Source organism: Oncorhynchus clarkii, unplaced genomic scaffold (genome assembly GCF_045791955.1).
Source record: "Oncorhynchus clarkii lewisi isolate Uvic-CL-2024 unplaced genomic scaffold, UVic_Ocla_1.0 unplaced_contig_2291_pilon_pilon, whole genome shotgun sequence".
NCBI classification, from domain to species: domain Eukaryota; kingdom Metazoa; phylum Chordata; class Actinopteri; order Salmoniformes; family Salmonidae; genus Oncorhynchus; species Oncorhynchus clarkii.
This window is the reverse complement of record NW_027261074.1, coordinates 164,098-191,617: the sequence shown is the minus strand read 5'-3', so window position 1 is coordinate 191,617 and position 27,520 is coordinate 164,098. Positions and strand designations below refer to the sequence as shown.

Here is a 27,520-nt window from a genome sequence, read left to right as displayed (position 1 = left end):
TTATAACACCAACTTCTTCACACAACATTTGTTATTTCCTCTCTTACATGGCCCCACATGAATGTAGAGTCCCTGCACAATCCTAGTGCGACTAATACGATTCAGGTATTGAAGAATAGCTTCACCAAGGGCAACCTCAATAGTGGGATTTGAACCGACACCTCAAAACACTTAATCAAGCACTGGAGACCACTCGGCCTGACAAAACATTTGTTAAATGTCTCGATGGGATCGACACATGGCCTTGCCATTGCTCTTCCTAACTTTCATTGATTTCATTCTAGGGTTTACATAGAGCAACTACAGTTTTTTAAGGTCATTTGCCACATGTAAAAAACAGGATGAGGTGGATGAGTGGTTAAGGCGACGGACTGCTGATCCATTGTGCTCTGCATGCATGGGTTCGAGTCCCATCCTCATCATGTAACAATTAAAATGATGTGCTTTATTTTGGCACTGGAAGATTTTGACTTTCACAAACACTGGTAAAATTGCTGACTGCCACAGCGAGAGCACAGGACTTGGTATCTGAGTGGTGAAGGCGATGAACTGCATGTGTGGATTATAACACCAACCTCTTCACACAACATTTGTTATTTCCTCTCTTACATGGCCCCACATGAAAATAGAATCCCTGCGCAATCCTAGAGCGACTAATAAGATTCAGGTATTGAAGAATAACTTCACCAAGGGCAACCTCAATAGTGGGATTTGAACCGACACCTCAACACACTTAATCAAGCACTGGAGACCACTCGGCCTGACAAAACATTTGTTAAATGTCTCGATGGGATCGACACATGGCCTTGCCATTGCTCTGCCTAACTTTCATTGATTTCAATCTAGGGTTTACATACAGCAACTACAGGTTTTTAAGGTCATTTGCCACATGTAAATAACAGGATGATGTGGATGAGTGGTTAAGGCGATGGACTGCTTATCCATTGTGCTCTACATGCATGGGTTAGAATCTCATCGTGTAACAATAAAAATGTGGTGCTTTATTTTGGCAATGGAAGATTTTGACTTTCACAAACACTGGTAAAATTGCTGACTGCCACAGCGAGAGCACAGGACTTGGTATCTGAGTGGTGAAGGCGATGAACTGCATGTGTGGATTATAACACCAACTTCTTCACAAAACATTTGTTATTTCCTCTCTTACATGGCCCCACATGAATGTAGAGTCCCTGCACAATCCTAGTGCGACTAATAAGATTCAGGTATTGAAGAATAACTTCACCAAGGGCAACCTCAATAGTGGGATTTGAACCGACACCTCAACACACTTAATCAAGCACTGGAGACCACTCGGCCTGACAAAACATTTGTTAAATGTCTCGATGGGATAGACACATGGCCTTGCCATTGCTCTGCATAACTTTCATTGATTTCAATCTAGGGTTTACATACAGCAACTACAGTCTTTTAACGTCATTTGCAACTTCCAAAAAACAGGATGAGGTGGCCGAGTGGTTAAGGCGATGGACTGCTAATCCATTGTGCTCTGCATGCATGGGTTCGAATCCCATCCTCATCGTGTAACAATTAAAATTCAGTGATTTATTTTGGCACTGGAAGATTTTGACTTTCACAAACACTGGTAAAATTGCTGACTGCCACAGCGAGAGCACAGGACTTGGTATCTGAGTGGTGAAGGCGATGAACTGCATGTGTGGATTATAACACCAACCTCTTCACACAACATTTGTTATTTCCTCTCTTACATGGCCCCACATGAAAATAGAATCCCTGCGCAATCCTAGAGCGACTAATAAGATTCAGGTATTGAAGAATAACTTCACCAAGGGCAACCTCAATAGTGGGATTTGAACCGACACCTCAACACACTTAATCAAGCACTGGAGACCACTCGGCCTGACAAAACATTTGTTAAATGTCTCGATGGGATCGACACATGGCCTTGCCATTGCTCTGCCTAACTTTCATTGATTTCAATCTAGGGTTTACATACAGCAACTACAGTGTTTTAAGGTCATTTGCAACTTCCAAAAAACAGGATGAGGTGGCCGAGTGGTTAAGGCGATGGACTGCTAATCCATTGTGCTCTGCATGCATGGGTTCGAATCCCATCCTCATCGAGTAACAATTCAAATGATGTGCTTTATTTTGGCACTGGAAGATTTTGACTTTCACAAACACTGGCAAAATTGCTGACTGCCACAGCGAGAGCACAGGACTTGGTATCTGAGTGGTGAAGGCGATGAACTGCATGTGTGGATTATAACACCAACCTCTTCACACAACATTTGTTATTTCCTCTCTTACATGGCCCCACATGAAAATAGAATCCCTGCGCAATCCTAGAGCGACTAATAAGATTCAGGTATTGAAGAATAACTTCACCAAGGGCAACCTCAATAGTGGGATTTGAACCGACACCTCAAAACACTTAATCAAGCACTGGAGACCACTCGGCCTGACAAAACATTTGTTAAATGTCTCGATGGGATCGACACATGGCCTTGCCATTGCTCTTCCTAACTTTCATTGATTTCATTCTAGGGTTTACATAGAGCAACTACAGTCTTTTAAGGTCATTTGCCACATGTAAAAAACAGGATGAGGTGGATGAGTGGTTAAGGCGATGGACTGCTAATCCATTGTGCTCTGCATGCATGGGTTCGAATCTCATCGTGTAACAATTAAAATTCGTGCTTTATTTTGGCACTGGAAGATTTTGACTTTCACAAACACTGGTAAAATTGCTGACTGCCACAGCGAGAGCACAGGACTTGGTATCTGAGTGGTGAAGGCGATGAACTGCATGTGTGGATTATAACACCAACTTCTTCACAAAACATTTGTTATTTCCTCTCTTACATGGCCCCACATGAAAATAGAATCCCTGCGCAATCCTAGAGCGACTAATAAGATTCAGGTATTGAAGAATAACTTCACCAAGGGCAACCTCAATAGTGGGATTTGAACCGACACCTCAACACACTTAATCAAGCACTGGAGACCACTCGGCCTGACAAAACATTTGTTAAATGTCTCGATGGGATCGACACATGGCCTTGCCATTGCTCTGCCTAACTTTCATTGATTTCAATCTAGGGTTTACATACAGCAACTACAGGCTTTTAAGGTCATTTGCCACATGTAAATAACAGGATGAGGTGGATGAGTGGTTAAGGAGATGGACTGCTTATCCATTGTGCTCTACATGCATGGGTTAGAATCTCATCGTGTAACAATAAAAATGTGGTGCTTTATTTTGGCAATGGAAGATTTTGACTTTCACAAACACTGGTAAAATTGCTGACTGCCACAGCGAGAGCACAGGACTTGGTATCTGAGTGGTGAAGGCGATGAACTGCATGTGTGGATTATAACACCAACTTCTTCACAAAACATTTGTTATTTCCTCTCTTACATGGCCCCACATGAATGTAGAGTCCCTGCGCAATCCTAGTGCGACTAATAAGATTCAGGTATTGAAGAATAACTTCACCAAGGGCAACCTCAATAGTGGGATTTGAACCGACACCTCAACACACTTAATCATGCACTGGAGACCACTCGGCCTGACAAAACATTTGTTAAATGTCTCGATGGGATAGACACATGGCCTTGCCATTGCTCTGCATAACTTTCATTGATTTCAATCTAGGGTTTACATACAGCAAATACAGTCTTTTAACGTCATTTGCAACTTCCAAAAAACAGGATGAGGTGGCCGAGTGGTTAAGGCGATGGACTGCTAATCCATTGTGCTCTGCATGCATGGGTTCGAATCCCATCCTCATCGAGTAACAATTCAAATGATGTGCTTTATTTTGGCACTGGAAGATTTTGACTTTCACAAACACTGGCAAAATTGCTGACTGCCACAGCGAGAGCACAGGACTTGGTATCTGAGTGGTGAAGGCGATGAACTGCATGTGTGGATTATAACACCAACCTCTTCACACAACATTTGTTATTTCCTCTCTTACATGGCCCCACATGAAAATAGAATCCCTGCGCAATCCTAGAGCGACTAATAAGATTCAGGTATTGAAGAATAACTTCACCAAGGGCAACCTCAATAGTGGGATTTGAACCGACACCTCAACACACTTAATCAAGCACTGGAGACCACTCGGCCTGACTTTGTTAAATGTCTCGATGGGATCGACACATGGCCTTGCCATTGCTCTGCCTAACTTTCATTGATTTCAATCTAGGGTTTACATACAGCAACTACAGGTTTTTAAGGTCATTTGCCACATGTAAATAACAGGATGAGGTGGATGAGTGGTTAAGGCGATGGACTGCTTATCCATTGTGCTCTACATGCATGGGTTAGAGTCTCATCGTGTAACAATTAAAATTGGTGCTTTATTTTGGCAATGGAAGATTTTGACTTTCACAAACACTGGTAAAATTGCTGACTGCCACAGCGAGAGCACAGGACTTGGTATCTGAGTGGTGAAGGCGATGAACTGCATGTGTGGATTATAACACCAACCTCTTCACACAACATTTGTTATTTCCTCTCTTACATGGCCCCACATGAAAATAGAATCCCTGCGCAATCCTAGAGCGACTAATAAGATTCAGGTATTGAAGAATAACTTCACCAAGGGCAACCTCAATAGTGGGATTTGAACCGACACCTCAACACACTTAATCAAGCACTGGAGACCACTCGGCCTGACAAAACATTTGTTAAATGTCTCGATGGGATAGACACATGGCCTTGCCATTGCTCTGCATAACTTTCATTGATTTCAATCTAGGGTTTACATACAGCAACTACAGTCTTTTAACGTCATTTGCAACTTCCAAAAAACAGGATGAGGTGGCCGAGTGGTTAAGGCGATGGACTGCTAATCCATTGTGCTCTGCATGCATGGGTTCGAATCCCATCCTCATCGAGTAACAATTCAAATGATGTGCTTTATTTTGGCACTGGAAGATTTTGACTTTCACAAACACTGGCAAAATTGCTGACTGCCACAGCGAGAGCACAGGACTTGGTATCTGAGTGGTGAAGGCGATGAACTGCATGTGTGGATTATAACACCAACCTCTTCACACAACATTTGTTATTTCCTCTCTTACATGGCCCCACATGAAAATAGAATCCCTGCGCAATCCTAGAGCGACTAATAAGATTCAGGTATTGAAGAATAACTTCACCAAGGGCAACCTCAATAGTGGGATTTGAACCGACACCTCAACACACTTAATCAAGCACTGGAGACCACTCGGCCTGACAAAACATTTGTTAAATGTCTCGATGGGATCGACACATGGCCTTGCCATTGCTCTGCCTAACTTTCATTGATTTCAATCTAGGGTTTACATACAGCAACTACAGGTTTTTAAGGTCATTTGCCACATGTAAATAACAGGATGAGGTGGATGAGTGGTTAAGGCGATGGACTGCTTATCCATTGTGCTCTACATGCATGGGTTAGAATCTCATCGTGTAACAATTAAAATTCGGTGCTTTATTTTGGCAATGGAAGATTTTGACTTTCACAAACACTGGTAAAATTGCTGACTGCCACAGCGAGAGCACAGGACTTGGTATCTGAGTGGTGAAGGCGATGAACTGCATGTGTGGATTATAACACCAACTTCTTCACAAAACATTTGTTATTTCCTCTCTTACATGGCCCCACATGAATGTAGAGTCCCTGCGCAATCCTAGAGCGACTAATAAGATTCAGGTATTGAAGAATAACTTCACCAAGGGCAACCTCAATAGTGGGATTTGAACCGACACCTCAACACACTTAATCAAGCACTGGAGACCACTCGGCCTGACAAAACATTTGTTAAATGTCTCGATGGGATAGACACATGGCCTTGCCATTGCTCTGCATAACTTTCATTGATTTCAATCTAGGGTTTACATACAGCAACTACAGTCTTTTAACGTCATTTGCAACTTCCAAAAAACAGGATGAGGTGGCCGAGTGGTTAAGGCGATGGACTGCTAATCCATTGTGCTCTGCATGCATGGGTTCGAATCCCATCCTCATCGAGTAACAATTCAAATGATGTGCTTTATTTTGGCACTGGAAGATTTTGACTTTCACAAACACTGGCAAAATTGCTGACTGCCACAGCGAGAGCACAGGACTTGGTATCTGAGTGGTGAAGGCGATGAACTGCATGTGTGGATTATAACACCAACCTCTTCACACAACATTTGTTATTTCCTCTCTTACATGGCCCCACATGAAAATAGAATCCCTGCGCAATCCTAGAGCGACTAATAAGATTCAGGTATTGAAGAATAACTTCACCAAGGGCAACCTCAATAGTGGGATTTGAACCGACACCTCAACACACTTAATCAAGCACTGGAGACCACTCGGCCTGACAAAACATTTGTTAAATGTCTCGATGGGATCGACACATGGCCTTGCCATTGCTCTGCCTAACTTTCATTGATTTCAATCTAGGGTTTACATACAGCAACTACAGGTTTTTAAGGTCATTTGCCACATGTAAATAACAGGATGAGGTGGATGAGTGGTTAAGGCGATGGACTGCTTATCCATTGTGCTCTACATGCATGGGTTAGAGTCTCATCGTGTAACAATTAAAATTCGGTGCTTTATTTTGGCAATGGAAGATTTTGACTTTCACAAACACTGGCAAAATTGCTGACTGCCACAGCGAGAGCACAGGACTTGGTATCTGAGTGGTGAAGGCGATGAACTGCATGTGTGGATTATAACACCAACCTCTTCACACAACATTTGTTATTTCCTCTCTTACATGGCCCCACATGAAAATAGAATCCCTGCGCAATCCTAGAGCGACTAATAAGATTCAGGTATTGAAGAATAACTTCACCAAGGGCAACCTCAATAGTGGGATTTGAACCGACACCTCAACACACTTAATCAAGCACTGGAGACCACTCGGCCTGACAAAACATTTGTTAAATGTCTCGATGGGATAGACACATGGCCTTGCCATTGCTCTGCATAACTTTCATTGATTTCAATCTAGGGTTTACATACAGCAACTACAGTCTTTTAACGTCATTTGCAACTTCCAAAAAACAGGATGAGGTGGCCGAGTGGTTAAGGCGATGGACTGCTAATCCATTGTGCTCTGCATGCATGGGTTCGAATCCCATCCTCATCGAGTAACAATTCAAATGATGTGCTTTATTTTGGCACTGGAAGATTTTGACTTTCACAAACACTGGCAAAATTGCTGACTGCCACAGCGAGAGCACAGGACTTGGTATCTGAGTGGTGAAGGCGATGAACTGCATGTGTGGATTATAACACCAACCTCTTCACACAACATTTGTTATTTCCTCTCTTACATGGCCCCACATGAAAATAGAATCCCTGCGCAATCCTAGAGCGACTAATAAGATTCAGGTATTGAAGAATAACTTCACCAAGGGCAACCTCAATAGTGGGATTTGAACCGACACCTCAACACACTTAATCAAGCACTGGAGACCACTCGGCCTGACAAAACATTTGTTAAATGTCTCGATGGGATCGACACATGGCCTTGCCATTGCTCTGCCTAACTTTCATTGATTTCAATCTAGGGTTTACATACAGCAACTACAGGTTTTTAAGGTCATTTGCCACATGTAAATAACAGGATGAGGTGGATGAGTGGTTAAGGCGATGGACTGCTTATCCATTGTGCTCTACATGCATGGGTTAGAATCTCATCGTGTAACAATTAAAATTCGGTGCTTTATTTTGGCAATGGAAGATTTTGACTTTCACAAACACTGGTAAAATTGCTGACTGCCACAGCGAGAGCACAGGACTTGGTATCTGAGTGGTGAAGGCGATGAACTGCATGTGTGGATTATAACACCAACTTCTTCACAAAACATTTGTTATTTCCTCTCTTACATGGCCCCACATGAAAATAGAATCCCTGCGCAATCCTAGAGCGACTAATAAGATTCAGGTATTGAAGAATAGCTTCACCAAGGGCAACCTCAATAGTGGGATTTGAACCGACACCTCAAAACACTTAATCAAGCACTGGAGACCACTCGGCCTGACAAAACATTTGTTAAATGTCTCGATGGGATAGACACATGGCCTTGCCATTGCTCTGCATAACTTTCATTGATTTCAATCTAGGGTTTACATACAGCAACTACAGTCTTTTAACGTCATTTGCAACTTCCAAAAAACAGGATGAGGTGGCCGAGTGGTTAAGGCGATGGACTGCTAATCCATTGTGCTCTGCATGCATGGGTTCGAATCCCATCCTCATCGTGTAACAATTAAAATGATGTGCTTTATTTTGGCACTGGAAGATTTTGACTTTCACAAACACTGGTAAAATTGCTGACTGCCACAGCGAGAGCACAGGACTTGGTATCTGAGTGGTGAAGGCGATGAACTGCATGTGTGGATTATAACACCAACCTCTTCACAAAACATTTGTTATTTCCTCTCTTACATGGCCCCACATGAAAATAGAATCCCTGCGCAATCCTAGAGCGACTAATAAGATTCAGGTATTGAAGAATAGCTTCACCAAGGGCAACCTCAATAGTGGGATTTGAACCGACACCTCAACACACTTAATCAAGCACTGGAGACCACTCGGCCTGACAAAACATTTGTTAAATGTCTCGATGGGATCGACACATGGCCTTGCCATTGCTCTGCCTAACTTTCATTGATTTCAATCTAGGGTTTACATACAGCAACTACAGGTTTTTAAGGTCATTTGCCACATGTAAATAACAGGATGAGGTGGATGAGTGGTTAAGGCGATGGACTGCTTATCCATTGTGCTCTACATGCATGGGTTAGAGTCTCATCGTGTAACAATTAAAATTCGGTGCTTTATTTTGGCAATGGAAGATTTTGACTTTCACAAACACTGGCAAAATTGCTGACTGCCACAGCGAGAGCACAGGACTTGGTATCTGAGTGGTGAAGGCGATGAACTGCATGTGTGGATTATAACACCAACCTCTTCACACAACATTTGTTATTTCCTCTCTTACATGGCCCCACATGAAAATAGAATCCCTGCGCAATCCTAGAGCGACTAATAAGATTCAGGTATTGAAGAATAACTTCACCAAGGGCAACCTCAATAGTGGGATTTGAACCGACACCTCAACACACTTAATCAAGCACTGGAGACCACTCGGCCTGACAAAACATTTGTTAAATGTCTCGATGGGATAGACACATGGCCTTGCCATTGCTCTGCATAACTTTCATTGATTTCAATCTAGGGTTTACATACAGCAACTACAGTCTTTTAACGTCATTTGCAACTTCCAAAAAACAGGATGAGGTGGCCGAGTGGTTAAGGCGATGGACTGCTAATCCATTGTGCTCTGCATGCATGGGTTCGAATCCCATCCTCATCGAGTAACAATTCAAATGATGTGCTTTATTTTGGCACTGGAAGATTTTGACTTTCACAAACACTGGCAAAATTGCTGACTGCCACAGCGAGAGCACAGGACTTGGTATCTGAGTGGTGAAGGCGATGAACTGCATGTGTGGATTATAACACCAACCTCTTCACACAACATTTGTTATTTCCTCTCTTACATGGCCCCACATGAAAATAGAATCCCTGCGCAATCCTAGAGCGACTAATAAGATTCAGGTATTGAAGAATAACTTCACCAAGGGCAACCTCAATAGTGGGATTTGAACCGACACCTCAACACACTTAATCAAGCACTGGAGACCACTCGGCCTGACAAAACATTTGTTAAATGTCTCGATGGGATCGACACATGGCCTTGCCATTGCTCTGCCTAACTTTCATTGATTTCAATCTAGGGTTTACATACAGCAACTACAGGTTTTTAAGGTCATTTGCCACATGTAAATAACAGGATGAGGTGGATGAGTGGTTAAGGCGATGGACTGCTTATCCATTGTGCTCTACATGCATGGGTTAGAATCTCATCGTGTAACAATTAAAATTCGGTGCTTTATTTTGGCAATGGAAGATTTTGACTTTCACAAACACTGGCAAAATTGCTGACTGCCACAGCGAGAGCACAGGACTTGGTATCTGAGTGGTGAAGGCGATGAACTGCATGTGTGGATTATAACACCAACCTCTTCACACAACATTTGTTATTTCCTCTCTTACATGCCCCCACATGAAAATAGAATCCCTGCGCAATCCTAGAGCGACTAATAAGATTCAGGTATTGAAGAATAACTTCACCAAGGGCAACCTCAATAGTGGGATTTGAACCGACACCTCAACACACTTAATCAAGCACTGGAGACCACTCGGCCTGACAAAACATTTGTTAAATGTCTCGATGGGATAGACACATGGCCTTGCCATTGCTCTGCATAACTTTCATTGATTTCAATCTAGGGTTTACATACAGCAACTACAGTCTTTTAAGGTCATTTGCAACTTCCAAAAACAGGATGAGGTGGCCGAGTGGTTAAGGCGATGGACTGCTAATCCATTGTGCTCTGCATGCATGGGTTCGAATCCCATCCTCATCGAGTAACAATTAAAATGATGTGCTTTATTTTGGCACTGGAAGATTTTGACTTTCACAAACACTGGCAAAATTGCTGACTGCCACAGCGAGAGCACAGGACTTGGTATCTGAGTGGTGAAGGCGATGAACTGCATGTGTGGATTATAACACCAACCTCTTCACACAACATTTGTTATTTCCTCTCTTACATGCCCCCACATGAAAATAGAATCCCTGCGCAATCCTAGAGCGACTAATAAGATTCAGGTATTGAAGAATAACTTCACCAAGGGCAACCTCAATAGTGGGATTTGAACCGACACCTCAACACACTTAATCAAGCACTGGAGACCACTCGGGCTGACAAAACATTTGTTAAATGTCTCGATGGGATAGACACATGGCCTTGCCATTGCTCTGCATAACTTTCATTGATTTCAATCTAGGGTTTACATACAGCAACTACAGTCTTTTAACGTCATTTGCAACTTCCAAAAAGCAGGATGAGGTGGCAGAGTGGTTAAGGCGATGGACTGCTAATCCATTGTGCTCTGCATGCATGGGTTCAAATCCCATCCTCATCGTGTAACAATTAAAATTCAGTGATTTATTTTGGCACTGGAAGATTTTGACTTTCACAAACACTGGTAAGATTGCTGACTGCCACAGCGAGAGCACAGGACTTGGTATCTGAGTGGTGAAGGCGATGAACTGCATGTGTGGATTATAACACCAACCTCTTCACAAAACATTTGTTATTTCCTCTATTACATGGCCCCACATGAAAATAGAATCCCTGCCCAATTCTAGTGCGACAAATAAGATTCAGGTATTGAAGAATAGCTTCACCAAGGGCAACCTCAATGGTGGGATTTGAACCGACAGCTCAAAACACTTAATCAAGCACTTGAGACCACTCGGCCTGACAAAACATTTGTTAAATGTCTCGATGGGATCGACACATGGCCTTGCCATTGCTCTGCCTAACTTTCATTGATTTCAATCTAGGGTTTACATACAGCAACTACAGGTTTTTAAGGTCATTTGCCACATGTAAGTAACAGGATGAGGTGGATGAGTGGTTAAGGCGATGGACTGCTTATCCATTGTGCTCTACATGCATGGGTTAGAGTCTCATCGTGTAACAATTAAAATTTGGTGCTTTATTTTGGCAATGGAAGATTTTGACTTTCACAAACACTGGCAAAATTGCTGACTGCCACAGCGAGAGCACAGGACTTGGTATCTGAGTGGTGAAGGCGATGAACTGCATGTGTGGATTATAACACCAACCTCTTCACACAACATTTGTTATTTCCTCTCTTACATGGCCCCACATGAAAATAGAATCCCTGCGCAATCCTAGAGCGACTAATAAGATTCAGGTATTGAAGAATAACTTCACCAAGGGCAACCTCAATAGTGGGATTTGAACCGACACCTCAACACACTTAATCAAGCACTGGAGACCACTCGGCCTGACAAAACATTTGTTAAATGTCTCGATGGGATAGACACATGGCCTTGCCATTGCTCTGCCTAACTTTCATTGATTTCATTCTAGGGTTTACATACAGCAACTACAGTCTTTTAAGGTAATTTGCCACATGTAAAAAGCAGGATGAGGTGGATGAGTGGTTAAGGCGATGGACTGCTGATCCATTGTGCTCTGCATGCATGGGTTCGAATCCCATCCTCATCGAGTAACAATTCAAATGATGTGCTTTATTTTGGCACTGGAAGATTTTGACTTTCACAAACACTGGCAAAATTGCTGACTGCCACAGCGAGAGCACAGGACTTGGTATCTGAGTGGTGAAGGCGATGAACTGCATGTGTGGATTATAACACCAACCTCTTCACACAATATTTGTTATTTCCTCTCTTACATGGCCCCACATGAAAATAGAATCCCTGCGCAATCCTAGAGCGACTAATAAGATTCAGGTATTGAAGAATAACTTCACCAAGGGCAACCTCAATAGTGGGATTTGAACCGACACCTCAACACACTTAATCAAGCACTGGAGACCACTCGGCCTGACAAAACATTTGTTAAATGTCTCGATGGGATCGACACATGGCCTTGCCATTGCTCTGCCTAACTTTCATTGATTTCAATCTAGGGTTTACATATAGCAACTACAGGTTTTTAAGGTCATTTGCCACATGTAAATAACAGGATGAGGTGGATGAGTGGTTAAGGCGATGGACTGCTTATCCATTGTGCTCTACATGCATGGGTTAGAATCTCATCGTGTAACAATAAAAATTTGGTGCTTTATTTTGGCAATGGAAGATTTTGACTTTCACAAACACTGGCAAAATTGCTGACTGCCACAGCGAGAGCACAGGACTTGGTATCTGAGTGGTGAAGGCGATGAACTGCATGTGTGGATTATAACACCAACCTCTTCACAAAACATTTGTTATTTCCTCTCTTACATGCCCCCACATGAAAATAGAATCCCTGCGCAATCCTAGAGCGACTAATAAGATTCAGGTATTGAAGAATAACTTCACCAAGGGCAACCTCAATAGTGGGATTTGAACCGACACCTCAACACACTTAATCAAGCACTGGAGACCACTCGGCCTGACAAAACATTTGTTAAATGTCTCGATGGGATAGACACATGGCCTTGCCATTGCTCTGCATAACTTTCATTGATTTCAATCTAGGGTTTACATACAGCAACTACAGTCTTTTAAGGTCATTTGCAACTTCCAAAAAACAGGATGAGGTGGCCGAGTGGTTAAGGCGATGGACTGCTAATCCATTGTGCTCTGCATGCATGGGTTCGAATCCCATCCTCATCGAGTAACAATTAAAATGATGTGCTTTATTTTGGCACTGGAAGATTTTGACTTTCACAAACACTGGCAAAATTGCTGACTGCCACAGCGAGAGCACAGGACTTGGTATCTGAGTGGTGAAGGCGATGAACTGCATGTGTGGATTATAACACCAACCTCTTCACACAACATTTGTTATTTCCTCTCTTACATGCCCCCACATGAAAATAGAATCCCTGCGCAATCCTAGAGCGACTAATAAGATTCAGGTATTGAAGAATAACTTCACCAAGGGCAACCTCAATAGTGGGATTTGAACCGACACCTCAACACACTTAATCAAGCACTGGAGACCACTCGGCCTGACAAAACATTTGTTAAATGTCTCGATGGGATCGACACATGGCCTTGCCATTGCTCTGCCTAACTTTCATTGATTTCAATCTAGGGTTTACATACAGCAACTACAGATTTTTAAGGTCATTTGCCACATGTAAATAACAGGATGAGGTGGATGAGTGGTTAAGGCGATGGACTGCCTATCCATTGTGCTCTACATGCATGGGTTAGAATCTCATCGTGTAACAATTAAAATGCGGTGCTTTATTTTGTCAATGGAAGATTTTGACTTTCACAAACACTGGTAAAATTGCTGACTGCCACAGCGAGAGCACAGGACTTGGTATCTGAGTGGTGAAGGCGATGAACTGCATGTGTGGATTATAACACCAACCTCTTCACACAACATTTGTTATTTCCTCTCTTACATGGCCCCACATGAAAATAGAATCCCTGCGCAATCCTAGAGCGACTAATAAGATTCAGGTATTGAAGAATAACTTCACCAAGGGCAACCTCAATAGTGGGATTTGAACCGACACCTCAACACACTTAATCAAGCACTGGAGACCACTCGGCCTGACAAAACATTTGTTAAATGTCTCGATGGGATCGACACATGGCCTTGCCATTGCTCTGCCTAACGTTCATTGATTTCAATCTAGGGTTTACATACAGCAACTACAGGTTTTTAAGGTCATTTGCCACATGTAAATAACAGGATGAGGTGGATGAGTGGTTAAGGCGATGGACTGCTTATCCATTGTGCTCTACATGCATGGGTTAGAATCTCATCGTGTAACAATTAAAATTCGGTGCTTTATTTTGGCAATGGAAGATTTTGACTTTCACAAAACACTGGTAAAATTGCTGACTGCCACAGCGAGAGCACAGGACTTGATATCTGTGTGGTGAAGGCGATGAACTGCATGTGTGGATTATAACACCAACTTCTTCACAAAACATTTGTTATTTCCTCTCTTACATGGCCCCACATGAATGTAGAGTCCCTGCACAATCCTAGTGCGACTAATAAGATTCAGGAATTGAAGAATAACTTCACCAAGGGCAACCTCAATAGTGGGATTTGAACCGACACCTCAACACACTTAATCAAGCACTGGAGACCACTCGGCCTGACAAAACATTTGTTAAATGTCTCGATGGGATAGACACATGGCCTTGCCATTGCTCTGCATAACTTTCATTGATTTCAATCTAGGGTTTACATACAGCAACTACAGTCTTTTAACGTCATTTGCAACTTCCAAAAAGGAGGATGAGGTGGCCGAGTGGTTAAGGCGATGGACTGCTAATCCATTGTGCTCTGCATGCATGGGTTCGAATCCCATCCTCATCGTGTAACAATTAAAATGTTGTGCTTTATTTTGGAACTGGAAGATTTTGACTTTCACAAACACTGGTAAAATTGCTGACTACCACAGAGAGAGCACAGGACTTGGTATCTGAGTGGTGAAGGCGATGAACTGCATGTGTGGATTATAACACCAACCTCTTCACACAACATTTGTTATTTCCTCTCTTACATGCCCCCACATGAAAATAGAATCCCTGCGCAATCCTAGAGCGACTAATACGATTCAGGTATTGAAGAATAACTTCACCAAGGGCAACCTCAATAGTGGGATTTGAACCGACACCTCAACACACTTAATCAAGCACTGGAGACCACTCGGCCTGACAAAACATTTGTTAAATGTCTCGATGGGATCGACACATGGCCTTGCCATTGCTCTGCCTAACTTTCATTGATTTCAATCTAGGGTTTACATACAGCAACTACAGGTTTTTAAGGTCATTTGCCACATGTAAATAACAGGATGAGGTGGATGAGTGGTTAAGGCGATGGACTGCTTATCCATTGTGCTCTACATGCATGGGTTAGAATCTCATCGTGTAACAATAAAAATTTGGTGCTTTATTTTGGCAATGGAAGATTTTGACTTTCACAAACACTGGCAAAATTGCTGACTGCCACAGCGAGAGCACAGGACTTGGTATCTGAGTGGTGAAGGCGATGAACTGCATGTGTGGATTATAACACCAACCTCTTCACACAACATTTGTTATTTCCTCTCTTACATGCCCCCACATGAAAATAGAATCCCTGCGCAATCCTAGAGCGACTAATACGATTCAGGTATTGAAGAATAACTTCACCAAGGGCAACCTCAATAGTGGGATTTGAACCGACACCTCAACACACTTAATCAAGCACTGGAGACCACTCGGCCTGACAAAACATTTGTTAAATGTCTCGATGGGATCGACACATGGCCTTGCCATTGCTCTGCCTAACTTTCATTGATTTCAATCTAGGGTTTACATACAGCAACTACAGATTTTTAAGGTCATTTGCCACATGTAAATAACAGGATGAGGTGGATGAGTGGTTAAGGCGATGGACTGCCTATCCATTGTGCTCTACATGCATGGGTTAGAATCTCATCGTGTAACAATTAAAATGCGGTGCTTTATTTTGTCAATGGAAGATTTTGACTTTCACAAACACTGGTAAAATTGCTGACTGCCACAGCGAGAGCACAGGACTTGGTATCTGAGTGGTGAAGGCGATGAACTGCATGTGTGGATTATAACACCAACCTCTTCACACAACATTTGTTATTTCCTCTCTTACATGGCCCCACATGAAAATAGAATCCCTGCGCAATCCTAGAGCGACTAATAAGATTCAGGTATTGAAGAATAACTTCACCAAGGGCAACCTCAATAGTGGGATTTGAACCGACACCTCAACACACTTAATCAAGCACTGGAGACCACTCGGCCTGACAAAACATTTGTTAAATGTCTCGATGGGATCGACACATGGCCTTGCCATTGCTCTGCCTAACGTTCATTGATTTCAATCTAGGGTTTACATACAGCAACTACAGGTTTTTAAGGTCATTTGCCACATGTAAATAACAGGATGAGGTGGATGAGTGGTTAAGGCGATGGACTGCTTATCCATTGTGCTCTACATGCATGGGTTAGAATCTCATCGTGTAACAATTAAAATTCGGTGCTTTATTTTGGCAATGGAAGATTTTGACTTTCACAAAACACTGGTAAAATTGCTGACTGCCACAGCGAGAGCACAGGACTTGATATCTGTGTGGTGAAGGCGATGAACTGCATGTGTGGATTATAACACCAACTTCTTCACAAAACATTTGTTATTTCCTCTCTTACATGGCCCCACATGAATGTAGAGTCCCTGCACAATCCTAGTGCGACTAATAAGATTCAGGAATTGAAGAATAACTTCACCAAGGGCAACCTCAATAGTGGGATTTGAACCGACACCTCAACACACTTAATCAAGCACTGGAGACCACTCGGCCTGACAAAACATTTGTTAAATGTCTCGATGGGATAGACACATGGCCTTGCCATTGCTCTGCATAACTTTCATTGATTTCAATCTAGGGTTTACATACAGCAACTACAGTCTTTTAACGTCATTTGCAACTTCCAAAAAGGAGGATGAGGTGGCCGAGTGGTTAAGGCGATGGACTGCTAATCCATTGTGCTCTGCATGCATGGGTTCGAATCCCATCCTCATCGTGTAACAATTAAAATGTTGTGCTTTATTTTGGAACTGGAAGATTTTGACTTTCACAAACACTGGTAAAATTGCTGACTACCACAGAGAGAGCACAGGACTTGGTATCTGAGTGGTGAAGGCGATGAACTGCATGTGTGGATTATAACACCAACCTCTTCACAAAACATTTGTTATTTCCTCTCTTACATGGCCCCACATGAAAATAGAATCCCTGCCCAATTCTAGTGCGACAAATAAGATTCAGGTATTGAAGAATAGCTTCACCAAGGGCAACCTCAATGGTGGGATTTGAACCGACAGCTCAAAACACTTAATCAAGCACTTGAGACCACTCGGCCTGACAAAACATTTGTTAAATGTCTCGATGGGATCGACACATGGCCTTGCCATTGCTCTGCCTAACTTTCATTGATTTCAATCTAGGGTTTACATACAGCAACTACAGGTTTTTAAGGTCATTTGCCACATGTAAGTAACAGGATGAGGTGGATGAGTGGTTAAGGCGATGGACTGCTTATCCATTGTGCTCTACATGCATGGGTTAGAGTCTCATCGTGTAACAATTCAAATTCGGTGCTTTATTTTGGCAATGGAAGATTTTGACTTTCACAAACACTGGCAAAATTGCTGACTGCCACAGCGAGAGCACAGGACTTGGTATCTGAGTGGTGAAGGCGATGAACTGCATGTGTGGATTATAACACCAACTTCTTCACAAAACATTTGTTATTTCCTCTCTTACATGGCCCCACATGAATGTAGAGTCCCTGCACAATCCTAGTGCGACTAATAAGATTCAGGAATTGAAGAATAACTTCACCAAGGGCAACCTCAATAGTGGGATTTGAACCGACACCTCAACACACTTAATCAAGCACTGGAGACCACTCGGGCTGACAAAACATTTGTTAAATGTCTCGATGGGATAGACACATGGCCTTGCCATTGCTCTGCATAACTTTCATTGATTTCAATCTAGGGTTTACATACAGCAACTACAGTCTTTTAAGGTCATTTGCAACTTCCAAAAAACAGGATGAGGTGGCCGAGTGGTTAAGGCGATGGACTGCTAATCCATTGTGCTCTGCATGCATGGGTTCGAATCCCATCCTCATCGTGTAACAATTAAAATGTTGTGCTTTATTTTGGAACTAGAAGATTTTGACTTTCACAAACACTGGTAAAATTGCTGACTACCACAGCGAGAGCACAGGACTTGGTATCTGAGTGGTGAAGGCGATGAACTGCATGTGTGGATTATAACGCCAACCTCTTCACAAAACATTTGTTATTTCCTCTCTTACATGGCCCCACATGAAAATAGAATCCCTGCCCAATTCTAGTGCGACTAATAAGATTCAGGTATTGAAGAATAGCTTCACCAAGGGCAACCTCAATAGTGGGATTTGAACCGACAGTTTAAAACACTTAATCAAGCACTTGAGACCACTCGGCCTGACAAAACATTTGTTAAATGTCTCGATGGGATCGACACATGGCCTTGCCATTGCTCTGCCTAACTTTCATTGATTTCAATCTAGGGTTTACATACAGCAACTACAGGTTTTTAAGGTCATTTGCCACATGTAAGTAACAGGATGAGGTGGATGAGTGGTTAAGGCGATGGACTGCTTATCCATTGTGCTCTACATGCATGGGTTAGAGTCTCATTGTGTAACAATTAAAATGTTGTGCTTTATTTTGGAACTAGAAGATTTTGACTTTCACAAACACTGGTAAAATTGCTGACTACCACAGCGAGAGCACAGGACTTGGTATCTGAGTGGTGAAGGCGATGAACTGCATGTGTGGATTATAACGCCAACCTCTTCACAAAACATTTGTTATTTCCTCTCTTACATGGCCCCACATGAAAATAGAATCCCTGCGCAATCCTAGAGCGACTAATAAGATTCAGGTATTGAAGAATAACTTCACCAAGGGCAACCTCAATAGTGGGATTTGAACCGACACCTCAACACACTTAATCAAGCACTGGAGACCACTCGGCCTGACAAAACATTTGTTAAATGTCTCGATGGGATCGACACATGGCCTTGCCATTGCTCTGCCTAACTTTCATTGATTTAATTCTAGGGTTTACATACAGCAACTACAGTCTTTTAAGGTTATTTGCAACTTCCAAAAAACAGGATGAGGTGGCCGAGTGGTGAAGGCGATGGACTGCTAATCCATTGTGCTCTGCATGCATGGGTTCGAATCCCATCCTCATCGAGTAACAATTCAAATGATGTGCTTTATTTTGGCACTGGAAGATTTTGACTTTCACAAACACTGGCAAAATTGCTGACTGCCACAGCGAGAGCACAGGACTTGGTATCTGAGTGGTGAAGGCGATGAACTGCATGTGTGGATTATAACACCAACCTCTTCACACAACATTTGTTATTTCCTCTCTTACATGGCCCCACATGAAAATAGAATCCCTGCGCAATCCTAGAGCGACTAATAAGATTCAGGTATTGAAGAATAACTTCACCAAGGGCAACCTCAATAGTGGGATTTGAACCGACACCTCAACACACTTAATCAAGCACTGGAGACCACTCGGCCTGACAAAACATTTGTTAAATGTCTCGATGGGATAGACACATGGCCTTGCCATTGCTCTGCATAACTTTCATTGATTTCAATCTAGGGTTTACATACAGCAACTACAGTCTTTTAACGTCATTTGCAACTTCCAAAAAACAGGATGAGGTGGCGGAGTGGTTAAGGCGATGGACTGCTAATCCATTGTGCTCTGCATGCATGGGTTCGAATCCCATCCTCATCGTGTAACAATTAAAATTCAGTGATGTATTTTGGCACTGGAAGATTTTGACTTTCACAAACACTGGATTGCTGACTGCCACAGCGAGAGCACAGGACTTGGTATCTGAGTGGTGAAGGCGATGAACTGCATGTGTGGATTATAACACCAACCTCTTCACAAAACATTTGTTATTTCCTCTATTACATGGCCCCACATGAAAATAGAATCCCTGCCCAATTCTAGTGCGACAAATAAGATTCAGGTATTGAAGAATAGCTTCACCAAGGGCAACCTCAATGGTGGGACTTGAACCGACAGCTCAAAACACTTAATCAAGCACTTGAGACCACTCGGCCTGACAAAACATTTGTTAAATGTCTCGATGGGATCGACACATGGCCTTGCCATTGCTCTGCCTAACTTTCATTGATTTCAATCTAGGGTTTACATACAGCAACTACAGGTTTTTAAGGTCATTTGCCACATGTAAGTAACAGGATGAGGTGGATGAGTGGTTAAGGCGATGGACTGCTTATCCATTGTGCTCTACATGCATGGGTTAGAGTCTCATCGTGTAACAATTAAAATTCGGTGCTTTATTTTGGCAATGGAAGATTTTGACTTTCACAAACACTGGCAAAATTGCTGACTGCCACAGCGAGAGCACAGGACTTGGTATCTGAGTGGTGAAGGCGATGAACTGCATGTGTGGATTATAACACCAACCTCTTCACACAACATTTGTTATTTCCTCTCTTACATGGCCCCACATGAAAATAGAATCCCTGCGCAATCCTAGAGCGACTAATAAGATTCAGGTATTGAAGAATAACTTCACCAAGGGCAACCTCAATAGTGGGATTTGAACCGACACCTCAACACACTTAATCAAGCACTGGAGACAACTCGGCCTGACAAAACATTTGTTAAATGTCTCGATGGGATCGACACATGGCCTTGCCATTGCTCTGCCTAACTTTCATTGATTTCAATCTAGGGTTTACATACAGCAACTACAGGTTTTTAAGGTCATTTGCCACATGTAAATAACAGGATGAGGTGGATGAGTGGTTAAGGCGATGGACTGCTTATCCATTGTGCTCTACATGCATGGGTTAGAATCTCATCGTGTAACAATTAAAATTCGGTGCTTTATTTTGGCAATGGAAGATTTTGACTTTCACAAACACTGGTAAAATTGCTGACTGCCACAGCGAGAGCACAGGACTTGGTATCTGAGTGGTGAAGGCGATGAACTGCATGTGTGGATTATAACACCGACTTCTTCACAAAACATTTGATATTTCCTCTCTTACATGGCCCCACATGAATGTAGAGTCCCTGCACAATCCTAGTGCGACTAATAAGATTCAGGTATTGAAGAATAACTTCACCAAGGGCAACCTCAATAGTGGGATTTGAACCGACACCTCAACACACTTAATCAAGCACTGGAGACCACTCGGCCTGACAAAACATTTGTTAAATGTCTCGATGGGATCGACACATGGCCTTGCCATTGCTCTGCATAACTTTCATTGATTTCAATCTAGGGTTTACATACAGCAACTACAGTCTTTTAAGGTAATTTGCAACTTCCAAAAAACAGGATGAGGTGGCCGAGTGGTTAAGGCGATGGACTGCTAATCCATTGTGCTCTGCATGCATGGGTTCGAATCCCATCCTCATCGTGTAACAATTAAAATTCAGTGATTTATTTTGGCACTGGAAGATTTTGACTTTCACAAACACTGGTAAAATTGCTGACTGCCACAGCGAGAGCACAGGACTTGGTATCTGAGTGGTGAAGGCGATGAACTGCATGTGTGGATTATAACACCAACCTCTTCACAAAACATTTGTTATTTCCTCTCTTACATGGCCCCACATGAAAATAGAATCCCTGCCCAATTCTAGTGCGACAAATAAGATTCAGGTATTGAAGAATAGCTTCACCAAGGGCAACCTCAATGGTGGGATTTGAACCGACAGCTCAAAACACTTAATCAAGCACTTGAGACCACTCGGCCTGACAAAACATTTGTTAAATGTCTCGATGGGATCGACACATGGCCTTGCCATTGCTCTGCCTAACTTTCATTGATTTCAATCTAGGGTTTACATACAGCAACTACAGGTTTTTAAGGTCATTTGCCACATGTAAGTAACAGGATGAGGTGGATGAGTGGTTAAGGCGATGGACTGCTTATCCATTGTGCTCTACATGCATGGGTTAGAGTCTCATCGTGTAACAATTCAAATGATGTGCTTTATTTTGGCAATGGAAGATTTTGACTTTCACAAACACTGGCAAAATTGCTGACTGCCACAGCGAGAGCACAGGACTTGGTATCTGAGTGGTGAAGGCGATGAACTGCATGTGTGGATTATAACACCAACCTCTTCACACAACATTTGTTATTTCCTCTCTTACATGGCCCCACATGAAAATAGAATCCCTGCGCAATCCTAGAGCGACTAATAAGATTCAGGTATTGAAGAATAACTTCACCAAGGGCAACCTCAATAGTGGGATTTGAACCGACACCTCAACACACTTAATCAAGCACTGGAGACCACTCGGGCTGACAAAACATTTGTTAAATGTCTCGATGGGATCGACACATGGCCTTGCCATTGCTCTGCATAACTTTCATTGATTTCAATCTAGGGTTTACATACAGCAACTACAGTCTTTTAAGGTCATTTGCAACTTCCAAAAAACAGGATGAGGTGGCCGAGTGGTTAAGGCGATGGACTGCTAATCCATTGTGCTCTGCATGCATGGGTTCGAATCCCATCCTCATCGAGTAACAATTCAAATGATGTGCTTTATTTTGGCACTGGAAGATTTTGACTTTCACAAACACTGGCAAAATTGCTGACTGCCACAGCGAGAGCACAGGACTTGGTATCTGAGTGGTGAAGGCGATGAACTGCATGTGTGGATTATAACACCAACCTCTTCACACAACGTTTGTTATTTCCTCTCTTACATGGCCCCACATGAAAATAGAATCCCTGCCCAATTCTAGTGCGGCCTGACAAAACATTTGTTAAATGTCTCGATGGGACAGACACTTGCCATTGCTCTGCATAACTTTCATTGATTTCAATCTAGGGTTTACATATAGCAACTACAGTCTTTTAAGGTAATTTGCAACTACCAAAAAACAGGATGAGGTGGCCGAGTGGTTAAGGCGATGGACTGCTAATCCATTGTGCTCTGCATGCATGGGTTCGAATCCCATCCTCATCGAGTAACAATTCAAATGATGTGCTTTATTTTGGCACTGGAAGATTTTGACTTTCACAAACACTGGCAAAATTGCTGACTGCCACAGCGATAGCACAGGACTTGGTATCTGAGTGGTGAAGGCGATGAACTGCATGTGTGGATTATAACACCAACCTCTTCACAAAACATTTGTTATTTCCTCTCTTACATGGCCCCACATGAATGTAGAGTCCCTGCACAATCCTAGTGCGACTAATACGATTCATGTATTGAAGAATAGCTTCACCAAGGGCAACCTCAATAGTGGGATTTGAACCGACACCTCAACACATTTAATCAAGCACTGTAGACCACTCGGCCTGACAAAACATTTGTTAAATGTCTCGATGGGATCGACACATGGCCTTGCCATTGCTCTGCATAACTTTCATTGATTTCAATCTAGGGTTTACATACAGCAACTACAGTCTTTTAAGGTAATTTGCAACTTCCAAAAAACAGGATGAGGTGGCCGAGTGGTTAAGGCGATGGACTGCTAATCCATTGTGCTCTGCATGCATGGGTTCGAATCCCATCCTCATCGTGTAACAATTAAAATTCAGTGATTTATTTTGGCACTGGAAGATTTTGACTTTCACAAACACTGGTAAAATTGCTGACTGCCACAGCGAGAGCACAGGACTTGGTATCTGAGTGGTGAAGGCGATGAACTGCATGTGTGGATTATAACACCAACCTCTTCACAAAACATTTGTTATTTCCTCTATTACATGGCCCCACATGAAAATAGAATCCCTGCCCAATTCTAGTGCGACAAATAAGATTCAGGTATTGAAGAATAGCTTCACCAAGGGCAAACTCAATAGTGGGATTTGAACCGACAGCTCAAAACACTTAATCAAGCACTTGAGACCACTCGGCCTGACAAAACATTTGTTAAATGTCTCGATGGGATCGACACATGGCCTTGCCATTGCTCTGCCTAACTTTCATTGATTTCAATCTAGGGTTTACATACAGCAACTACAGGTTTTTAAGGTCATTTGCCACATGTAAGTAACAGGATGAGGTGGATGAGTGGTTAAGGCGATGGACTGCTTATCCATTGTGCTCTACATGCATGGGTTAGAGTCTCATCGTGTAACAATTAAAATTCGGTGCTTTATTTTGGCAATGGAAGATTTTGACTTTCACAAACACTGGCAAAATTGCTGACTGCCACAGCGAGAGCACAGGACTTGGTATCTGAGTGGTGAAGGCGATGAACTGCATGTGTGGATTATAACACCAACCTCTTCACACAACATTTGTTATTTCCTCTCTTACATGGCCCCACATGAAAATAGAATCCCTGCGCAATCCTAGAGCGACTAATAAGATTCAGGTATTGAAGAATAACTTCACCAAGGGCAACCTCAATAGTGGGATTTGAACCGACACCTCAACACACTTAATCAAGCACTGGAGACCACTCGGCCTGACAAAACATTTGTTAAATGTCTCGATGGGATAGACACATGGCCTTGCCATTGCTCTGCATAACTTTCATTGATTTCAATCTAGGGTTTACATACAGCAACTACAGTCTTTTAACGTCATTTGCAACTTCCAAAAAACAGGATGAGGTGGCCGAGTGGTTAAGGCGATGGACTGCTAATCCATTGTGCTCTGCATGCATGGGTTCGAATCCCATCCTCATCGAGTAACAATTCAAATGATGTGCTTTATTTTGGCACTGGAAGATTTTGACTTTCACAAACACTGGTAAAATTGCTGACTGCCACAGCGAGAGCACAGGACTTGGTATCTGAGTGGTGAAGGCGATGAACTGCATGTGTGGATTATAACACCAACCTCTTCACACAACATTTGTTATTTCCTCTCTTACATGGCCCCACATGACAATAGAATCCCTGCGCAATCCTAGAGCGACTAATAAGATTCAGGTTTTGAAGAATAACTTCACCAAGGGCAACCTCAATAGTGGGATTTGAACCGACACCTCAACACACTTAATCAAGCACTGAAGACAACTCGGCCTGACAAAACATTTGTTAAATGTCTCGATGGGATCGACACATGGCCTTGCCATTGCTCTGCCTAAGTTTCATTGATTTCAATCTAGGGTTTACATACAGCAACTACAGGTTTTTAAGGTCATTTGCCACATGTAAATAACAGGATGAGGTGGATGAGTGGTTAAGGCGATGGACTGCTTATCCATTGTGCTCTACATGCATGGGTTAGAATCTCATCGTGTAACAATTAAAATTCGGTGCTTTATTTTGGCAATGGAAGATTTTGACTTTCACAAACACTGGTAAAATTGCTGACTGCCACAGCGAGAGCACAGGACTTGGTATCTGAGTGGTGAAGGCGATGAACTGCATGTGTGGATTATAACACCAACCTCTTCACAAAACATTTGTTATTTCCTCTCTTACATGGCCCCACATGAAAATAGAATCCCTGCCCAATTCTAGTGCGACAAATAAGATTCAGGTATTGAAGAATAGCTTCACCAAGGGCAACCTCAATGGTGGGATTTGAACCGACAGCTCAAAACACTTAATCAAGCACTTGAGACCACTCGGCCTGACAAAACATTTGTTAAATGTCTCGATGGGATCGACACATGGCCTTGCCATTGCTCTGCCTAACTTTCATTGATTTCAATCTAGGGTTTACATACAGCAACTACAGGTTTTTAAGGTCATTTGCCACATGTAAGTAACAGGATGAGGTGGATGAGTGGTTAAGGCGATGGACTGCTTATTCATTGTGCTCTACATGCATGGGTTAGAGTCTCATTGTGTAACAATTAAAATTCGGTGCTTTATTTTGGCAATGGAAGATTTTGACTTTCACAAACACTGGCAAAATTGCTGACTGCCACAGCGAGAGCACAGGACTTGGTATCTGAGTGGTGAAGGCGATGAACTGCATGTGTGGATTATAACACCAACCTCTTCACACAACATTTGTTATTTCCTCTCTTACATGGCCCCACATGAAAATAGAATCCCTGCGCAATCCTAGAGCGACTAATAAGATTCAGGTATTGAAGAATAACTTCACCAAGGGCAACCTCAATAGTGGGATTTGAACCGACACCTCAACACACTTAATCAAGCACTGGAGACCACTCGGGCTGACAAAACATTTGTTAAATGTCTCGATGGGATAGACACATGGCCTTGCCATTGCTCTGCATAACTTTCATTGATTTCAATCTAGGGTTTACATACAGCAACTACAGTCTTTTAACGTCATTTGCAACTTCCAAAAAACAGGATGAGGTGGCCGAGTGGTTAAGGCGATGGACTGCTAATCCATTGTGCTCTGCATGCATGGGTTCGAATCCCATCCTCATCGAGTAACAATTCAAATGATGTGCTTTATTTTGGCACTGGAAGATTTTGACTTTCACAAACACTGGCAAAATTGCTGACTGCCACAGCGAGAGCACAGGACTTGGTATCTGAGTGGTGAAGGCGATGAACTGCATGTGTGGATTATAACACCAACCTCTTCACACAACATTTGTTATTTCCTCTCTTACATGGCCCCACATGAAAATAGAATCCCTGCGCAATCCTAGAGCGACTAATAAGATTCAGGTATTGAAGAATAACTTCACCAAGGGCAACCTCAATAGTGGGATTTGAACCGACACCTCAACACACTTAATCAAGCACTGGAGACAACTCGGCCTGACAAAACATTTGTTAAATGTCTCGATGGGATCGACACATGGCCTTGCCATTGCTCTGCCTAACTTTCATTGATTTCATTCTAGGGTTTACATACAGCAACTACAGTCTTTTAAGGTCATTTGCAACTTCCAAAAAACAGGATGAGGTGGCCGAGTGGTGAAGGCGATGGACTGCTAATCCATTGTGCTCTGCATGCATGGGTTCGAATCCCATCCTCATCGAGTAACAATTCAAATGATGTGCTTTATTTTGGCAATGGAAGATTTTGACTTTCACAAACACTGGCAAAATTGCTGACTGCCACAGCGAGAGCACAGGACTTGGTATCTGAGTGGTGAAGGCGATGAACTGCATGTGTGGATTATAACACCAACCTCTTCACACAACATTTGTTATTTCCTCTCTTACATGGCCCCACATGAAAATAGAATCCCTGCGCAATCCTAGAGCGACTAATAAGATACAGGTATTGAAGAATAACTTCACCAAGGGCAACCTCAATAGTGGGATTTGAACCGACACCTCAACACACTTAATCAAGCACTGGAGACCACTCGGCCTGACAAAACATTTGTTAAATGTCTCGATGGGATCGACACATGGCCTTGCC

At 42.6% G+C, this 27,520-nt stretch overlaps 21 non-coding genes across 21 annotated transcripts; all 21 read left to right on the top strand.

Annotated features, from left to right (window-relative positions):
- Window positions 1–1,458: 1,458 nt before the first annotated feature.
- Window positions 1,459–1,540, top strand: trnas-gcu (transfer RNA serine (anticodon GCU)). Its single transcript has one exon. It is a non-coding gene; the product is annotated as a tRNA-Ser (tRNA).
- Window positions 1,541–2,020: 480 nt separating this feature from the next.
- trnas-gcu (transfer RNA serine (anticodon GCU)) lies at window positions 2,021–2,102 on the top strand. Its single transcript has one exon. It is a non-coding gene; the product is annotated as a tRNA-Ser (tRNA).
- A 1,591-nt stretch (window positions 2,103–3,693) lies between these two features.
- trnas-gcu (transfer RNA serine (anticodon GCU)) lies at window positions 3,694–3,775 on the top strand. The gene has a single exon. It is a non-coding gene; the product is annotated as a tRNA-Ser (tRNA).
- Window positions 3,776–4,804: 1,029 nt separating this feature from the next.
- trnas-gcu (transfer RNA serine (anticodon GCU)) lies at window positions 4,805–4,886 on the top strand. The gene has a single exon. It is a non-coding gene; the product is annotated as a tRNA-Ser (tRNA).
- Window positions 4,887–5,922: 1,036 nt separating this feature from the next.
- Window positions 5,923–6,004, top strand: trnas-gcu (transfer RNA serine (anticodon GCU)). Its single transcript has one exon. It is a non-coding gene; the product is annotated as a tRNA-Ser (tRNA).
- A 1,036-nt stretch (window positions 6,005–7,040) lies between these two features.
- trnas-gcu (transfer RNA serine (anticodon GCU)) lies at window positions 7,041–7,122 on the top strand. Its single transcript has one exon. It is a non-coding gene; the product is annotated as a tRNA-Ser (tRNA).
- Window positions 7,123–8,158: 1,036 nt separating this feature from the next.
- On the top strand, window positions 8,159–8,240 carry trnas-gcu (transfer RNA serine (anticodon GCU)). Its single transcript has one exon. It is a non-coding gene; the product is annotated as a tRNA-Ser (tRNA).
- A 1,036-nt stretch (window positions 8,241–9,276) lies between these two features.
- On the top strand, window positions 9,277–9,358 carry trnas-gcu (transfer RNA serine (anticodon GCU)). Its single transcript has one exon. It is a non-coding gene; the product is annotated as a tRNA-Ser (tRNA).
- A 1,035-nt stretch (window positions 9,359–10,393) lies between these two features.
- trnas-gcu (transfer RNA serine (anticodon GCU)) lies at window positions 10,394–10,475 on the top strand. The gene has a single exon. It is a non-coding gene; the product is annotated as a tRNA-Ser (tRNA).
- A 2,716-nt stretch (window positions 10,476–13,191) lies between these two features.
- On the top strand, window positions 13,192–13,273 carry trnas-gcu (transfer RNA serine (anticodon GCU)). The gene has a single exon. It is a non-coding gene; the product is annotated as a tRNA-Ser (tRNA).
- A 1,593-nt stretch (window positions 13,274–14,866) lies between these two features.
- Window positions 14,867–14,948, top strand: trnas-gcu (transfer RNA serine (anticodon GCU)). The gene has a single exon. It is a non-coding gene; the product is annotated as a tRNA-Ser (tRNA).
- A 2,149-nt stretch (window positions 14,949–17,097) lies between these two features.
- On the top strand, window positions 17,098–17,179 carry trnas-gcu (transfer RNA serine (anticodon GCU)). The gene has a single exon. It is a non-coding gene; the product is annotated as a tRNA-Ser (tRNA).
- Window positions 17,180–18,215: 1,036 nt separating this feature from the next.
- On the top strand, window positions 18,216–18,297 carry trnas-gcu (transfer RNA serine (anticodon GCU)). The gene has a single exon. It is a non-coding gene; the product is annotated as a tRNA-Ser (tRNA).
- Window positions 18,298–19,333: 1,036 nt separating this feature from the next.
- trnas-gcu (transfer RNA serine (anticodon GCU)) lies at window positions 19,334–19,415 on the top strand. Its single transcript has one exon. It is a non-coding gene; the product is annotated as a tRNA-Ser (tRNA).
- Window positions 19,416–21,565: 2,150 nt separating this feature from the next.
- trnas-gcu (transfer RNA serine (anticodon GCU)) lies at window positions 21,566–21,647 on the top strand. Its single transcript has one exon. It is a non-coding gene; the product is annotated as a tRNA-Ser (tRNA).
- Window positions 21,648–22,683: 1,036 nt separating this feature from the next.
- Window positions 22,684–22,765, top strand: trnas-gcu (transfer RNA serine (anticodon GCU)). The gene has a single exon. It is a non-coding gene; the product is annotated as a tRNA-Ser (tRNA).
- Window positions 22,766–23,133: 368 nt separating this feature from the next.
- Window positions 23,134–23,215, top strand: trnas-gcu (transfer RNA serine (anticodon GCU)). Its single transcript has one exon. It is a non-coding gene; the product is annotated as a tRNA-Ser (tRNA).
- A 480-nt stretch (window positions 23,216–23,695) lies between these two features.
- Window positions 23,696–23,777, top strand: trnas-gcu (transfer RNA serine (anticodon GCU)). Its single transcript has one exon. It is a non-coding gene; the product is annotated as a tRNA-Ser (tRNA).
- Window positions 23,778–24,813: 1,036 nt separating this feature from the next.
- trnas-gcu (transfer RNA serine (anticodon GCU)) lies at window positions 24,814–24,895 on the top strand. Its single transcript has one exon. It is a non-coding gene; the product is annotated as a tRNA-Ser (tRNA).
- Window positions 24,896–26,487: 1,592 nt separating this feature from the next.
- On the top strand, window positions 26,488–26,569 carry trnas-gcu (transfer RNA serine (anticodon GCU)). Its single transcript has one exon. It is a non-coding gene; the product is annotated as a tRNA-Ser (tRNA).
- A 480-nt stretch (window positions 26,570–27,049) lies between these two features.
- trnas-gcu (transfer RNA serine (anticodon GCU)) lies at window positions 27,050–27,131 on the top strand. Its single transcript has one exon. It is a non-coding gene; the product is annotated as a tRNA-Ser (tRNA).
- Window positions 27,132–27,520: the final 389 nt, after the last annotated feature.